Raw genomic sequence first — 18,231 nt, forward strand, 5'->3', positions numbered from 1 at the left:
AATCTCCCTGTGATGGCTCCAAGGCCCTCACTGCCAGGGCTGCAATTTGTGGTTGAGCAGTGGCTCAAGAATCTGCTTATTTCAAGTCACTCCACATGCCTGGAACCCTGTCACTCCTATTCTCTTTGCTCAAAGGTGACAGGTATTTCTGAACCTGGCTAACAGGTAAGAAAGGCAGATGCCAGAAGGCTGGTCCCAGGCTGTGGCAGATTGTATTATGAGTCCCAATTCTTCACTCCCTAAAAAGACTTTTATGTCTCCACCCCTATGGCCTCATGGTGAATAGAGAAGTGGTGTGTACTTCCCCACTTCTTGGCTTTGGGCATGGCCTCAGAACTTGATTGGCCAATGAATGGTAGGAAACACGAGGCAAATGAATGCTTCCGATGTGCTTATGTGCTCATCTTTGCCTTCTGTGCTTCTGTCATTGCTATGAGAAGAGCTTCCCGAAATAGCTGTTTCCTCTTCAGCCTGGGCCCCAGATGAACCCACATGGAGAGAGACCTGAGCCCAAACCACAGCCAGGAGACAACCCTGGCTGATGCAGCAGCTTGAAGCAGAACTGCCCAGCTGAGTTGAGCTTAGGGAGCTGACATGCAATTGCTTTGCAGAGCCATGGGTGTGAGGATTCATGTCTATTGTATGCAAGTGAGTTTTGGGCTGGTTTGTTACAAAGCTTTATTGTGGCAATAGCTAGCTGATACACCGGTGCTGGACAGAAAGTTACACCAGGATGCAAAGGTCCCGTGAATGGTAGAGGGCAGAGGTCAGTCAAATGGAGGAGGGGGAATGTTGCAGTGTGGTAGCTTCTTACCACCCTGTGCTTCAAATAGGTCATGCAAACATTGATGGCGTATGTACCCGTACAAGTTCAGAAATTATTGAAAGCCAGATCTAACGTGATAAATGGCCCTTCTCAGTACCTCCCACGCTGGCCATGCTCTTTTAATTCTATGGTCATAGATCTACAGATCTCAGGAAGGTCTAGCCCCTCAGCAAAGTACTGAAGAAGACTCTGGAAAGAGAATGCAGCCCTCCAGATGTGGTCAGCTGTCCAGAAGCACAGATGTGCTTCAGACCCCTTGTACTGACCATCTGGCCACCCCAGTGTCAGAAAATGATTTTTTTTTTTTTTTTCTACTTGGCAGCAGTAAAAACTCCTTGGGAATGATTTACCTTGAGCTTTGCAATTCCTCCTGCTGGTGCTTGGGCCATGGGGCTAATCCAGCTGGGCCTCACTTGAGGGCAGACAGAGGCACAGGGTCAAGGGCAGCGGCCTTGGCTACCACCACTGTCCCTACTTGCCTCTAGGCAGGACCTCTGGGGTCAAGGTTGATGATATTTAGAATAGCAAAGGCAACTGCCCCAGGGCATGAGGCTTGGGGAGCTGAGGTTCCAAGCTGTAATCTAATCTGTGTGTCTGGGTGACCTTGAACAAAATATTCCCATTTTTCATGCCTCACTGGATTCATTTTCAGATTAGGGGGATCCAGTCCTGCTCTGCCTTAAAGAATTGGTCACAAAATACTACCAATACAAATGATTTGGGAAGCTTCTTGTAAATGAAAAGTAGCAGATGTTGTGGAGGGCTGCAATTTGTTGCTATTAATAAGAATAAATGCCTAATAGGAAGCCAGTTTGCTCTGGGAACTCGGACAGCCAAGGAGCGAGTGCCGACGCCGGAATCATCAACATATGTTGGTCCTCATTAGCAAACGGCAGTAGCTGGGAAGCTGGGCAAGGAGCTCGCAGTGTGCTTTCTGCAGAGCGTAGAGATATCACCCCATCCTCAGGCTTCCCAGTGTGGGCTGCGCTAAAATGGCACGTGATCGTTATTAGCCAGACACCTTGCCAAGCGGGAGAGCGATCCCCTTCCCTGCTGCACAGATGGAAAAGCCATAGCCCAGAGGGGCTGAGCAGCTTGCCCAAGGTCACGCAGCAGGGCGGTGGCAAAGGTGGAAATTGAAATGAAGCTGGGGGCTGGAGCCTGCCCTCGGGCCTGCCAGACACCACTGGCTCCCAGAACATAGTACAGGGGATTGAGAAACCTCTGGTCCCTCTGCTGAACACAGGTCCTGTGTTGAAAACTTCACAGCATTGCAGGCTACTTACTATACTACCAGGAAGGTTTGGCTGAGTTCAGGGGCTGAGGAGCCCCTCCTACGGGCAGATCACCAAGTAGCAGCCCTGAAGAGAGAATGACAATTGGTCTCAGCACAGCCTCCTCCTCCAGGAGGTTTTCTTACTCCTTCAAATGTGGTTAGGGAGAAAAATAGAGTTTGAAATAGTTTTATCTCAGGGACAAGTGAGAAGCAGAGATCTGGGAGAAAAACAGACCTGGGTTTGGATCCTGGATCTGCCACCACTGTGTGACTTGGACAACTTATTTAACTTCATCAAGCCTCTTTTTCCTCATCTAAGTACCCTGATAGGTTGTTTTGAAGAATAATTGGGATGACACATATGAATGTATTAGTGTTATGCTAATGTAAACTCTGTTGTTCCAGCATCTTCCTCTGATAAAATGCCCCTGTGATGGGTGGTGCGAAGTCATCTCTCTTCACTCCACTACACCTAGTACTCAGCTCATGCTCAGTAAATGAGAAAAGTGAATGAATGTTTGCATGCACGCATAAATAAATAAGTGAATGAATGAATGTGGTTCCTATTACACTTGTACATATTCCAAGAATCCCCCGGAGATCATTTATTTGGCAACCTTGGCTCTACTCTAAAACCTATCATTTCTGGATTATTGCCACAGATTAATCTCTTAGTGTAAAGGTTAAATCCTCTCCTTTCTCTGAGCTCTCATGCACACATTCACACACAGGCTCAGGAGGCCCGACTTCCTGACTTCCAGGGCTGCGGGGTTGCAATGTGTGAGATTCTCTAGCTAGGCAGATCCTATGCATTTGACAGAGGAGACTGCAGCCCCAGAGCAACCCCGCCAACATGGAGGCCCAAAGGAATGGGGGATGAGAGGAGTGTTCTGGCATTCACACAGTTAACAAGCTGAGAGGGACCTTGGAAACATTCTAGCTGCCAATCCTCTCATTTTTCAGATGAAGCTCAGTTGCTGCAGGGATTTGTCCAAGGCTACATGGCTACCAACACTCTTCATTTGATACCCAGTCCCTAGATACTGACTCCTGGTCAAAATGCTCATTCTTGACCCCGTCTTAAGGTCAGGGCTGAAGCAGGGGCAGAGCCTCAGGGCCCCACATCCTGGGGAAAAATGAAAGTTTCCCTCCCCATCCCCAAGCCCAGCAGGTGGGAAGGGGCTGTTGTCCTGGGGATCAAAGTGCTGCTCCTGTTCCAGCTTTTTTTTTTTTTTTTTTGACTCTGTGTACATTGGGTATTTTATTAGAAACTTTCATGTTACTGCTACGTAAACACTGCTTCAAAATAATACATAAGTTAAAAACTTGTCAAGCAAGTTCTTCATCAGCTGTACTCCTAGAATTAAACACACATCACACACATACAAGTCACCAACCCCCACAAAATGTTTAATTTAACTGACCTTAAAATTTGGAGAAAAGTATCGGTTGGCTTATCTTTTAGCAAATGACACAAAGACTATGGCCCCTTCTGAACTGGGACCGGGAACCTGCTGTTGTGTGTTTCCCAAGCACAGCCTGCTCAATGGGAGCCTTTGTTTCTGCAGCCAAGAAGAAGGCGGGGAGGGGCTGGCATGGTGACACCTAACTCCCGGCCCAGGCAGCGGAGCCAAGCTAGTCCCCAGGCATATGCTGAGGCCCCCTAGCTGGCTGGCACTGGCTCCTTGTGGGAAGTGGCAGGGCAGGCTGGGCAGGCACTCCCTTCTCCATCTAGCACCTGACCCTTCTCTCTGACTTCCTTCTAGCAAGGGCTCTGCTGACCAGCGTTCCCAGCAATGCTCTGGCTGTTCAAACCACAAAAAAACAGTGTGTGTAAATGATACATTTTGTGAATGAGTGCACAGCAGCCCAAGGGGGTGTGCCCAGATGTGCATGACTCAGCACATGAGTAGCATTTGCACACACCTATGGGGGGCAGAAGTGTTCTGGACCACAGGAGCATGTGTGCAAATAAACACATCTTTCCTCGCAGGCAACCAAGGCTGGGTATGAGGCTTCTCTGGCTAGGAAACAAACATCTTTTTTCAAAAAGGTATTTGACTCTGGGAAAAGTTATGGTGCTCAAATGATTGGAAACTGATATTCCTGAAGGAGAACCTTCTAGGTTTATCAACATAGGGCCCCACTCTCAGGAGACCAGGTGCTGCTGGCTTAGAAAGGAGGCAGAGACGACAAATGACCCGAGGAATTCTAAATCATTTTCGTTTCACCCTATCTCCTGTCTCAAGGTACCCACCTAACTCTCCTGAACTTATATGAGTTTCCATTGTGGGATCAGGGCCAAGACTGCTGCTGGGGAAAGACAAAGAGGGCCCTCTGGTGTCTGGGTCATCCTGGACACAGGCAAAATGTATCTTCTTCAGTAAGAGATACAGCTTTGAGGGCATCTTCCAGTAATTCTTCAAATATGAAAGGACAATTGTTAAAATGACAGCATTCTAAAAGTTTTTTTTTTTGTTTTTTGTTTTTTTTTTTTTTTTGAGATGGAGTCTCACTCTGTTGCCCAGGCTGGAGTGCAGTGGTGTGATTGTGGCTCACTGCAGCCTCTGCCTCCTGGGTTCAAGCGATTCTCCTGCCTCAGCCTCCTGAGTAGCTGGGACTACAGGTGCACGCCACCACACCCGGCTGATTTTTGTATTTTTAATAGAGACAGGGTTTCACCAGGATGGTCTCAATCTTCTGACCTCGTGATCCACCTGCCTCAGCCTCCCAAAATGCTGGGATTATAGGCGTGAGCCACCATGCCTGGCCTCTAAAAGGGTTTTATGCCTTATACACTGTTGGTGAGGGTTTAGATTAGCACAACCATTTTGAGGAGTAATTTGGCAGTTATTACTAAAACCTAAAATGACCCAGAAAGTCTTCCTCTTGGAATCTTTCCTGCAGAAATACTAGCACCTAGACACCGGTGGTTGGCTGTGGATGTTCACTGTGGCTTTGTATGTAGTAATGACTGTTTGGAAACAACCTAAATATCCATCCACAGGGGGCCGGCTAAAAAAATTGTGGCACATCTACACTCTAAGATAATAGTCTGTATGTACTAAGATGGATGAATGTCTATGATTCATATTTGAGTTAAAAAAACAAATTTTATAAAAAGGGTATATTAAGACTCAATGTTTGTTTTCAAAAGACAACTGTGCAGCTGTGTATACATATATATGCAAACCTCGTGCAAAGAATAACTTCTAGAGAGAGAGTTACATATCTGCTAACAGTGGTTAACTTTGGGGAGTTTGAATTTTTCACAGACAGGGTATTATTGACTTGGGAAATTAAAATAATATTTTAAAGATGCTTTAACCTTTAGTCTTTTAAACTAAATTAACTGTGCAGCTCAAAATTTATTTTAGGGTGACAGCTTGAATTTTTCTTTTTTCTTTTTTTTTTTTTTGAGACAGAGTCTCACTCTGTCACCCAGGCTGGAGTGCAGTGGCGCGATCTCAGCTCACTGCAACTTCTGCCTCCTAAGTTCAAGCAGTTATCCCACCTCAGCCTCCTGAGTAGCTGAGACTACAGACACACACCACCATGCCAAGCTAATTTCTTTTTTGTATTTCTTTTTTGTAGAGATAGGAGTTCGCCATGTTGGCCAAGCTGATCTTGAACTGCTGACCTCAAGGGATCTGACTGTCTTGGCCTTCCACAGTGCTGGGATTACAGTCATGAGCCACCACTCCCAGCCCAACTTTTCTTTATACCCACAAGATTTCTAATATTCTGGAACTATGGAAAGGGCTCTTGGCTTCTTGGTCTCTCCCTCTTGGTTTACCTTCTGACCAGTAGCACCCTAGAAGTGAGCCCTGGGCCATGGGGGAGTTTTCTCCTTATAAAATTAACTATCCCATATTGGGTGGGAAAGTCATTGTTTGGCAATGCCTTATTCAGGGATGTCACCTGTCCGCCCAGAAGCTTCCTGCAGAAAACCCACACCAATTCCACCCAGCATGGAGAAGACTCCATCTCTCCACAGAAATTACTGGGCAAGGACCAGGGCACCTCTGCCTACAGCCCCCACATGTGCAGACGCTATCACGCATTATGTGTGCATCAGTTTAGTTTCCATGTGGAGGAGTCATGGTGTGCTGGGACATCACTGGGCTGGGGGTCCTAGGACCTGGGCTGTAATCCTAGACCCGTTCCTTACTTCTGCAAGCCCTTAGCAATTGTCTTCATCTGTCTAGCTTTCAGTGTTCAACATAAATTGATCTCTACTGTCCTTTCTAGCCAGAAGATTCCAACATAACTAACTATCTTAAGGCTGGAAAAATCTCCAGGAGTCTCACTCCAGGATCTCCCTTAATTTTATTCTCATCTTGGTTACTTCATCTATCTGTATGATAGGGACCGTTAGCTCTGCCCTTTCCCTAGCTCTTGTGATCTCAAAAAAGTACAGTGATATCAATCTGAAATATACTTTGAATTCTAAGAAAGGAAATTGTCGCAACTTCTAATGATGAATTATGAAACCACTAGAGTTTACCGTGGCCATTTCTATCTATCATTAACATAAACAATTGTGAGGGTGAGTAAAGGGTTGTGTGCACATCCTTTCTAAGAGAATGGAGAGAGCACAGGCTTCTGAAGTCCTAGATTCAACTCCTGGCTCAGCCACTTATCAAAAGTGTGTCTTTGAGCCTCAGTTTCCTCCTATGCATAAAGGGAGCAGTATTAGGTGACAATTAAATCCTGTTGTCAGTGCTCAGCAACGTCCCTTCTTGCCTTTCTCTGTGTGGGACTGGGAGGACAGTCAGGGGACCCAGCGGCGCTGTGCCAGCCTTCATGCTTTCTAGGCTGCAGACGTAATGCAGAGCTTCCCGCTTCCATCTGCCAGGAGCTGACCCCACTGGACTGTAGTAGTAGGCCAGTTGCTTTCCATTAGGAAGTTCGTTTTCAAGGGGTGAGTGGTGGTGGTGGTAGGGATAATGCATCCATTTCACATTTTGTGCATCTGGGGAGTCTGATCTATATCCGACTAAGGCTCAGAATAGATTCCCCATTCCAAAATGAGAAATGGCTATTAGAGCTATATTTAGACTAGGGGTTCAGTGAGCTCAGAAATAATTGCTGGCCCTGGGGTGGAGATGGGGTAGGAGGAGGCTAATTTCAGGCTAATTTGGGCCCATTCTCAGGGTGGGTGGCCTGGGGGAAGGCCGGGAGTCTCAGCCACCCTATTTCTGTCCATTCAGGCCTCTGTTACAGCAACAGACAACCCCCAATACCAAAATGCCATTGCCTATGACAGACAAGCTCAGTAGATGGAGAACCTGGGAGAAGGATCTAAAAGTGTAGCAGCCCACAGGGAGGGGCAGCAGATAGGTGGAGGCTTTTAATAACTGAGTGTTAGGAGTCTGTGGGTCACAGTGGACCTGGGACCTGCTGCTGCTGGGACCTGGGCTGTGCAGTCTGAGAGCTGATGCTTAGATCTTGACTCTGCCACTTAAGAGCTTGGTCAGGCGCACTCAACATTCTCAAGCCTCTGAAAGCTATGCAGATTAAATGACATAATACATGTAAAACACTCAACACAGTCCTAGACCATCCAAACCTAACACCCAGCATCTGCCCTTACAGGCACGACCACCATGGCCAACTCATCTTTTGGGTTTGCTTTTCCTGGGACAGACAACATTCACCTTAATGCAAAGTTCAGTTTTAAAATTCAACTTTAAAGGTTTCCATATGTGTCCCTGTGATTGCTGAATACTTCAGCCCTCAGTTACCATATATGTAAGTGCTGGAAAAGGAGTCAGAACTGAAGAGAACTTGTGATGGGATCTCACAGTCTTATTCCTAACCTGACCACTGACTCCACTGGGTGATGCCCTGTGATCCCCAGGCCTAAAGAACCCCTCCCTATCAATAGGGCTTTGGCCACACAGTGCAGCCCCAGAACTTTCCAACCAGTTCCCTGTCTCTTTCTCTCCTCTCTTCAGCTATTCTGAGAGCTTTTGCTCTGCTCTTGAATTGCATAGGAAGGAAAAGAGGAAAACCCCAGCAAGTAAGTTTTATTGCCCCAGCACCTGGAAAAGTTAAGAAAAGACAGGGAATACTTCCAACTATCTGATGAAATGAGGTCAAGGTTATCTGTGTTCTTTATTTAATCAGGGTCTCCCCTGACCTCTGTGAACAGGCATAACCAAAAGCGTGCCCTGGGTCTGGGATAGGAAATTGTGCTGGCTCCTAGCCAAGCACAAGAGGCCATGCTGTGTGCCGGCATGTTGGGACATGAGTTGGCACGGCACGTCTGGAAGGCCAGGGTCAGGCAGTGAGGCCCAGCATGGTGGTATTTGGCACAGAATCCAGCAGCCCCTGCTGTGACAGGGACATGAGGATGCAGCCTCCAGACACAATTAAACATGGGGCATTTGCTGAGTTTGCAAACAAACCTGCAGGATACAGGGCTGAGGCAGCAGCAAGAAAACGGATGTGACAATTCAGGGCAGGTAGCATGCCATACGTGGAATTCATTTTCAAATGCTTTTCTCCTCCATTAAGCCTGCTTCGGATGTTGCTGGGAATATAGCTTAACCTGGACCAGAGTCTGGGGCAGAGTGGGGGCTGGTTTGGGTTGTGTGCCTCCCCAGGCAAGTTCACCATGCCACCGCTTGCTGAGTTGTGGGCCACCTCTCAGGGATGCTCACAGTTTAAGGGGAGAATCAAGGCACTTACAAGGTGCTAAGGAGGAGGGAAAGGCAGGAATTTGGGGTCTAGGTTAATTGGCTCCAAATTTCACTGAGCAACAGAATCAACAGTAGATTCTGTTTTGCTGGATTTAAGATGCTGGTGCCTGGGCCAAGCTCTGAGCAGCAAAATCAAAATTCCCAGGAGCTGGGCATCTGCATTTTCTCAAGGCCCTGTACTCCTCCACTCATTCCCCCACCCATGACCCTGTTAATGGGCTGGGTTTGGGACAACTGGCCTTGATCATAGGGAGCAGAAGAGTTAGTGATTTGAGGATTATGCATTTTGCCCTGGAATCTGAGTGATATGGCAGGTGGAAGGCTATGGGGGCACAGGGACAGGGTGGAGGTGAGCATAGAGATAACACTGGACAGCTGTACATGGCTTCCCCATTCATAAGCAATTTCACAGCCATGGTTTCCTATGACCACATTCTGGTGAGGTAGCCAGCTCAGGGAGGACAGCCTCCAGTTTACAGATGAAGACACAGGTTGGGAGGGGTTAAGCGACTTGGTCAAGGTCACGCAGCCTGTGAGTGGCAGTGCCAGGTCCCTAACACAAGGTGTCTGTGACCAACGGCTGCTCTATGACATGGCGCAGCCTGCTTTCTCCACTCCAGTCCCCTCTCTTGCAGGGGCCAGGTGGCTGTAACTCTCTCGTGATGAGCAGCAGCTGCCTAATTGGTTGCAGAGGCAAGTTGTCCCAAACATCATGGACAATGATGAAGGCAGAGTTGGCTTGGAGAATTTCCATTCAAATATATCTTTTTTTTTTTTTTTTTGAGATGGAGTCTCGCTCTGTCGCCCAGGCTGGAGTGCAGTGGCGCGATCTCGGCTCACTGCAAGCTCCGCCTCCTGGGTTCACGCCATTCTCCTGCCTCAGCCTCCCGAGTAGCTGGGACTACAGGCACCCGCCACCACGCCCGGCTAATTTTTAGTATTTTTAGTAGAGACGGGGTTTCACCGTGTTAGCCAGGATGGTCTCGATCTCCTGACCTCGTGATCCACCCGCCTCGGCCTCCCAAAGTGCTGGGATTACAGGCGTGAGCCACCGCGCCCGGCCTCAAATATATCTTATAATCACTCTTTGGCCAACATGTTTCCCTCACAAGGTCTGTCTCCTTCTACATGACACACATCTCCAAATAAGGCTCTCTATCATCTGGGGCCTGGCAAGATTCTAGACAATCGCTCAGTGTGGTGGTGCAATGTCACCCTGGCCAAACCCAGCAGGGGCTGGTATGTCTGACTTCATGAGACTTTACCAATTATGGAATTGTTTCACTGGATCCAGGGACTGCAGACTTCAGGGCTGGCCATATCCCGAGGCAACTGCTGCCTGGAGCTTGGTAGGGAATCTACATCCTGTTACGGGGCCAAGGGTATGGTCTGGGGACACAGAGCAGCAGGAGCCCACAGGTGGGCCAATTCTTTAGGACAATCTGACCTTCACAGGGCTCCCAGGCTGCTAGAACTGAGTGGGCCATTAGTTCTGACACAGGTGCTCAGTTGTGGCCCTGTAGATTTGAAGGGAAGGCCGTGGGCTGGTTTACTAGGCCATGTTTTCCGAGGCATCTTTCCAGCTATGCTGAAGAATCAGTCTGACCTTGCAGAATGTCTGTAGATGGAAGAATTGGAAGGGTCCCTCTCAGCTTTCTGTGCCATTCACCCTGGTCCAGCCAAGGAAGAATCCAGCAAAATCATTGACATGCAAAGGCATCTTTGGCTAGCACGGGCCTTAATAAAGCCAGCTCTCTGAGATGGAGGGTGTAGCTGGAAAAGGGTCATTGAAGGCAGAAAAGCTGGACAGAAAGCTCCACCCCGTAGAGCCCATCTAATCTCTGCAAGACTCCTGGCCTGGAAGGCCACCCTGGTCTGCCCTCATGTCGGGTCACTGAGACTCAGCAAAGCCTGGAGAGGGTCTCCCCACCCCTGGTGCTTCTCTGGCCAATGCTTCTTCAAGGAGTGAAGGGAATCTGAAAACGGTGCAGACCAAATAGCTGCTGTGTCGACGAAAGGCGGCCGGGGGCTGAGCAAAGGGTGGCATTGGTGACACCACAGGGTATGAAAGATTAGCTTTGCATGCCTCAGCTCCCTATTAGATTTTCCCTTTTCTTCTTCCTGCTTTCATTCTTTATCAGAAATTGCCTAGTGGGCTCTCTCTCACTCACACTTCAGCACGAATGGGCTGGCGTCAGGCCGTTGCTGGCAGTGGCTGCTGCAGGCTTGTTTTTGGGAGCAGAGTCAAGGAGCAGAAGTGAAAGTCCTGTGTTCTCAATGACTCCAGGAGCAGGAGACCCTGCCTGACCATAGCCCCTGCCTTTGGGGCTGGCCTTTTCTCTTTTCTCACCACTCTCCTCCTTCCTGTCCCCTGTGATCAGTGACCCTGTGACACTCATGTGCACAATTCTGTAGGAGCTATGCTTAGACCTTTTGTGATGCTTGGAGAAACCACCCACACCCATCCAGACCCCAGATCCAGGAAAACACCTGGGAAGAAGACAAAAATAACTATGAAAGCGTAGGTTGGCTGCACTAACCTAATTCTAGGACCAAAGAATCCCAGAGGTGGGTAAAAACTTAGTTGCCTAATCCAAACTTTTATTGGATATAACCACTCAATGCAGACATTTATGCTATGTGTTTGCCAGTTACATCCAATTTGAAGAAAAATAATAAGAATAACATCATTAAATATAATCAGACATGACTTATGAAAGGGTTTGACGCAACATTAAACTGTGTTTACTGGTACTGTTGCCCTAATTTATTGCTTGTGTGCCACGGTAATCTAATCATAATTACAAAAACAAATAGCTAGGAGCATTCTTTACATCTCTTGGTGACTTAGCTTCTAAAGAGGTCCCTCTTCCATCCCTAGCAGACAGTATTGAGCCACTTCAGGGTTTAGAATTCTTAGGGTACCCTAAATGAATAGCACAGAAAGCTTGGATGGACCCTCCATCTACAGAGAGTCTGCAGGCTCAGACTTATTTCTCAGTACAGCTGGGAATATCACTCAGAGATCACGGCTTAGAAAACCAGCCCATCTAGCTGGGTGTGGTGGCACGCACCTGTAATCCCAGCTACTTGGGAGGCTGAGGCAGGATAATCACTTGAACCCAGGAGACAGAGGTTGCAGTGAGCCAAGATGGTGTCACTGCACTCCAGCCTGGGCAACAAGAGCAAAACTCCAACTCAAAAAAGAAAAAAGAAAAAAAGAAAAGCAAAAGAAAACCAGCCCATGGTATTCCCTTCAAACCTCCAGGGCTTGGCACCTGTGGGATAACGTGTGCATTCCCAAGGCCCTCCAGCCAGACTGGACTCACTGAAGCCTTTGTGCATCTTGGTTCTTCTATAGTGAGGGGTGGTCCATCCACTACCCACCAAATGAGACCTGCACACAGATATTTATAGCAATGTTATTCATAATTGCCAACACTTGGAAGCGAACAAGGTGCCCTTCCGTAGGCGATGGATAAATAAATGGTGTGGTACATCTAGACAATGGAATATTATTCAGTTCTAAGAAGGAATGAGCTATCAAGCCATGAGGAGATATGGAGGAACCTAAAATGCATATTATTAAATGAAAGAAGCCAATCTGAAAAGCCTACATTGTGTGATTCCAACTATATGACCTGGAAAAGGCAAAAACTATGGAGACAGTAGAAAGACCTGTGGTTCAATGAGATATAATCTCATACCTGTCAGAAAGGCTATTGTTAAAAAGACAAAAAATAACAGATGGTGAGGTTGTGGAGAAAAAAGGACACTGATGCACTATCAGTGGGAGTGTAAATTAGTTCAGCCCCTGTGGAAAACAGTTTGGAGATTTCTCAAAGAACTTAAAACAGAACTACCAGTCAACCTAGCAATCCCATTACCAGGTATCAACCCAGAGAAAAATAAATTGTTCTACCAAAAAGACCTGCACTCGTATGTTTTTCAAAGTACTACTCACAATAGCAAAGACATGGAGTCAACCCGGATGCCCATCAATAGAAGACTGGATAAAGAAAATGTGGTATATAGATACCACGGAGTACTATGTACTCATAATAAAGAATGAAATCATGCTTTTTACAGCCACATGGATGCAACTGGAGGCCGTTATCCTAAGCAAATCAATGCAGGAACAGAAAATGAAATACTGTATGTTCCCACTAATAGGTGAGAACTAAACAGTGAGTACACATGGGAACATAAAGATGGGAATGACAGACACTAGGGACTACTAGAGTGGGGAGGATGAAAGGGGGCTGAGGGTTGAAAAACTATCTATCTGGTACTATGCTCACTACCTGGGTGATGGGATCATTTGTACACCAAACTTCAGTGACACGCGATTTACCCATGCAACAAACTTGCACATACATGTGTTGAACCTAAAATAAAAATTAAAAAAAAAAAAGATCCGTAGTTTTCAGGGGTTGGACAGGGTTGGGGGAGTGGAGAGGGATGAATGGGCAGAGCACAGAGAATTTTTAGGGCAGTGAAACTCCTCTGTATGATATCATAATGGTGGATACCTGTCATTACACATTTGTCCAAACCCATAGGATGTACAACCCCAGAGTGATCCCTACCGAAAACTGTGGACTCTGGATGATAATGATATGTCAATGTAGGTTCATTGATTGTAACAAAGGGACCACTCTGGTTGGGAATGTTGATAGTGGGGAACGCTGTGGGTGGACAGTGGGAGGAGGCAGGGGGTTTATAGGACCTCTTTCTGCTCAAATTTGCTGTGAACATAAAACTGCTCTAAAAAATAGTCTATTCAAAAATAGTAAGTTAGAAAACAGGCAGTATACTACTGTTTTATCATTCCTTTAATGAATACACCTACATTCAAATGTCCTTCCTTGCTCTCACACAGCCAAATCTGACATGCCCAGGGGACGTGGAAGAAGGGGAAGGAGCAGAACTGCCACCAGTACTGGGGCTGCTGCAAAGGCTGAGGGACCCAATGTGGAGAGCCAAGGTTGGGAAGGATGCAGAGTCCTGTGGCTGCGATGCCTGCAGTGGGCTGGAACAGAAAAAGGCTACTCAGTGAAATTTGGCAATGGACACGAACTCACTTTCTCTCTCCTAGCTGTGCTTTTCCTGCAGGGACTGAACAAGGGCAGTGTGTGCACATGTGGGAGTGCCAGAAGCACCAGCGCAATCCAGATGTGCCCAGGCCCATCTGTGTGTGAAAATGCAGACACACCCACACTATTTATCAATTAGTGTCTGCTGCTGCCAGTGTCACCAGTTCTCTGCCTGATGAATGATGCTAGGCTAGACACGCCACACCCCAAGGTATTTCCACTGTCTGCAGCAAAGCCCACCAGGGGCTGTCAATAAACATCCCCAGCATAGCCTCCAGGCACTGAATGATGGGAGTGGGTCAGATGGGCACAGCCCTTTAGGACCTGGGCAGCTGCCGGCCAGCCTCGAGCAGTCCACTAAAAGAAACAGCTTCAGATGGTGCCTCCGAGCACACCCTCTGGGTAGCAGCCACTCTGCCCTAGTGCACAAGACATGGCTAGATTTCAGCCCCTACTCAGCCCCTTGGTGAGGAGTCCTTGTGCAGTGACCAACCTATACAACAGTATACTGTGGCTCTGTGAGCACCTACACACAGAGTCCCAGGGAAATGAGTGTATCTCAGAGATCCAGGAGACCCAAAACCAATCTCAGCTCTGCCTTACTTCACCAGCAGAGGTTGACCAAATAGATCAACCTCTCAGGGCTGCTGTTTTCTCAGCTGTAAAATGAGAGGCTCCTTCCTGCTCTAACAATCCGAGATATATGGGAAATTGAGAGTACATTTCCCTTCCTTTCCCCTGGTTGCCCCCCTTTCCCTTCTTGAACTTGACCCAGCCCTTCCAGACCAGGCTAAAACTGAAAATCAATTTTAATTATAAAAATCCGTTTACTGTATCAATAAATCATTCTGGCTCGGCTTGGTGGTGGGGAGAAGGTTACACCTGGAACCAAGCTCATAAGTCACTCTCTCCCTCTCTGCCTTGCCACTCGGGGGCCGCCACCCCTCTGCTCCCTGCTCCAATATTCATCTCCGTCATTAGGCTGTGGATTATTAATGATGTCCTGGGCTGATGGATCGGAGCCCAGATGCTCTGAAACACATTGTGCTGGTTGTAACTTGATTTTCAGTGGACCCCTTGACAGCAAACCTTGATGGGCTTTTTCCCCTTTCCATGGAGGGGGTAAAGAGGGGAGTAGGACTGTCCTTCAAGGTGGTCCCATGGCTGCAGGTAGGAAAGAGTTGGTGGCACAGACAAATGGGGTGAGCCTGCCTCTCCCAGCCCACTTACTAGGAGATAGCACAGTGTTATGTACATGTCAGGTTCCCATGGCAATCAGACTTTTAAATTAATTAACTGATCAATTAATATTGTTGTTAGGCTTATTCCTTGCATGCACTAAGGAGAGAGGCACCATCTGCTTTGGATGGCATTTCGGGGGAAGGGGGAGCTCCTCTGCTGGCTTAAGCTCAGTGGGGAGGCTGGGGAGGAAGGCAGAGATGCTGGGTCTAAGGGGTCAAAACATCAGTGGACTGCCAGTCCCTAGAGACCACTTGTCGTTCATGACTCCATAAGGTCAGTGGTTCAAGTTCACACAACTCTGCATAACACCACAGCCCAAGGTTTGGATGGAGCTGGGGGTGGGAAGCCACAAATAGTGGGTGGCTCAGTGGAACCAATTCCTCTTACTAGGGGGGTTGAAGTCTCACTTCCTTTATGGCATGTGACCCCTTGTAAGCTTCCAGTGCTTTATGTTGAGTCTGGACCCCTGAGCCTTACATCCAGGCAGCCTGCACAGGACCACTGAGGAAAGCACAAGTCCATATGAGAGAGGGAGGCTGAGCTTCTCCCCTGGGTATCCACAGTTTTCCTGTTCTCCCTCACATCCATCTAGTTGGCAGAGATGCAAAACGGGAACTTCTGTGGAAAGGAACCTAGCATGGCTGGCCCACCACCAGTGGGGTGGGGACTGCAGGACTGGCCATGCCAAATGTGTTCTGGCCATGCCATCCATACTCACCACCACCCTGCACAGGCTTACCAAGAGGCAGGCATCTGCAGCACTTCCACCCTGCAAGCCAGCAGCCCCGTGGCACCCCATCAGAGCAGGCTGGGGCAGCAGCCTACTGTTTACTAGAGACATGCCTGGGCTGAGTTATGAGTGCCTCCGAGCCTCAGCTTCTTCACTGTAAAGTAGGGGTAAGAAACCCTACCTGGGTTGTTCTGAGAGCTTGTCACACTCTAGTTCTGGTTTGGAAGCTTTACCCATAGTTAGAAGACAGAGCGGAGCTGACACTTACAACCTAGCAAATTGTCCATTGCATGCATTGATTTTGTGGGAGAGAAAACTAAAAGTAACACTCCAGATGAGATTTTAGGATTGTTTATGGAGCACTGGACTCAAAATCAAAAGACCTGGATTTGAGAGCTGACTGCCACATATTGGCTGGGTGATTTTTGCGAAGTCATTTAACCTTTCTCATCTGTCACATGAGATAATGGTGCCAACTTCAAGGAGTTGCTGGGTAGGTTCAATGAGAGATTGTGTGGAAAATCGCTTGGGAAATAGCAAGTACTAAACAGATCCATGGCATCATTTCATTTGCTACCACTGTACCATTAGCAAAGATAATTTAGAGTTTGCCTGTATCAAGCTTTCTAGGGTGCATAAATGATAGTAACTATTAACTTCTTGATTCAGTTCTTTCACTGCCTTCCATTAAGGCACCAGAAGAGAAATCATTTTTCCTTTTTTGTTCATCTGCTCGTCATTATTTCAGATATCCCGCTGCACTCAGATACAAGACTGAAGAAGCAAGAACGTTATAAAAAAGAAAGAATGAAAAGAAAGAAGAAAAGCAACTAAGCCCAGAGATGGATCCCAAAGCTGAAGAATTGGTTTAATTAAATTGAAAGCTCTGGTGCTTGTGGTAATTGCTATGAAGGAATCCATATCCCATCAGAACCCTCTCCCCTGGAGTTTGCTCCCTCTACTTTCTCTGCAGCAGGTACTAAAATTGCTTTTATCTTTAGGGAGATGCAGCCCACAGGGCCCAGAAATTATTGTGGGGTCAACTGTCTGGAGTGGGGCTTAGGGAGTAGTAGCAAATAATTCGGTCCAAATCTGGCTTTGACCTTGAATTTCCCCAACTTAGACCTCACCCTTTTTTTTTCTGCAAATGAGGCCTCATATGCCCTGGTTTGCAGGGACACTTAAAAGTAGGCAGTGCTTGCTTTTGTGGCCCCTCTGCTACTTCTGCTATACACAGGGCGAGCTGGGTTTATAATACCACCTAAACCACAGGCCACGCTGGGCTCCTCATGCCCTGAGCTACCTCATCTACTCTTTGGGCATCATTTGGCTCTGGGAAATACTGTCGGTCCTCACCGCCTTTTTTTTTTTTTCTTTTTCTTTTTTTAGACAGAGTCTCACTGTGTTGCTCAGCCTGGAGTGCAATGGCGCGATCTCGGCTCACTGCAACAACCGCCTCCTGGGCTCAAGTGATCCTCCTGCCTCAGCCTCCCAAGTAGCTGGGATTACAGGCGCCTGCCACCTCACCCAGCTAATTCTTGTATTTTTAGTAGAGATGGGGTTTCACCATGTTGGCCAGGCTGGTCTCAGATTCCTGACCTCAAGTGATCTGCCTCGGCTTCCCAAAGGGCTGGGATTACAGGCGTGAGCCACTGCACCCAGCCCTGTCTGTCCCTTTTAATGCTAATAGAGAAACTTGATCTCAGAAGTAGATAAAATCAGCTTTTAAACAACGACAAATGCAACAAGCAATGGCAGGCCACAGGAAGCAATTAGGAATAGTGAGTGGGAAGAGCCCTGAAGAGACCTGGGTTTGAGTCCCAACCACACCATATACCAGGTTCATAACTTTGAGAAACTCTGGGTGTTGAGTTTGAATTGTGCTTTGGGGTCAGCTGGGTCCTGCCTGATTGTCCAGGTTTCAAAACCATTCTAAGTATCTAGATCAAAACAGGTTGTTTCCATACTTTCAAAAACACTATTTTGTTTACCAATTATCAAGCATTTGTTAAGTGTCTATCCCAAGCTAAGTACTGTGCTATATTGGTCAGGTCAGGCAACGCAGCACCTTAAAAGTTGAAGAGAAGCCTTTGGAACCATTATTCATTCATTCAATTGAATGGTCAATTGGCATCATGAATCTAACAATTAGGAATTGGGTAGCAATATGAAGGGTGTGTATGGGAAGGATCAGGTGGCAGGAGAACAGCAAGAAGACAGGATTGGGGTCATTTTCAGTCCTGGGCAAAGAATTGAGCAGGCAGACAATATCAGTGGGGTCCTTCCTAGGTATTTATGAATCCCTGAATCTCAAACTGAATACCTTGTGTAGCAGAAGCGAGTGTACACAGACC

General features: G+C 47.4%; 1 protein-coding gene and 1 long non-coding RNA gene across 3 annotated transcripts in view; one reads left to right on the plus strand and one right to left on the minus strand.

Moving 5' to 3' along the window:
• Positions 1–18,231, minus strand: part of PLXNA4 (plexin A4) — a 451,337-nt gene that overhangs the window by 123,837 nt on the left and 309,269 nt on the right. The gene's annotated exons all lie outside the window — the stretch shown is intronic.
• LOC109027838 (uncharacterized) lies at positions 13,383–16,841 on the plus strand. The gene is made up of 3 exons (XR_002006928.3): positions 13,383–13,436; positions 13,692–14,116; positions 16,626–16,841. It is a non-coding gene; the product is annotated as an uncharacterized lncRNA (long non-coding RNA).

The sequence above is a fragment of the Gorilla gorilla genome, chromosome 6 (genome assembly GCF_029281585.2).
Source record: "Gorilla gorilla gorilla isolate KB3781 chromosome 6, NHGRI_mGorGor1-v2.1_pri, whole genome shotgun sequence".
NCBI lineage: Eukaryota > Metazoa > Chordata > Mammalia > Primates > Hominidae > Gorilla > Gorilla gorilla.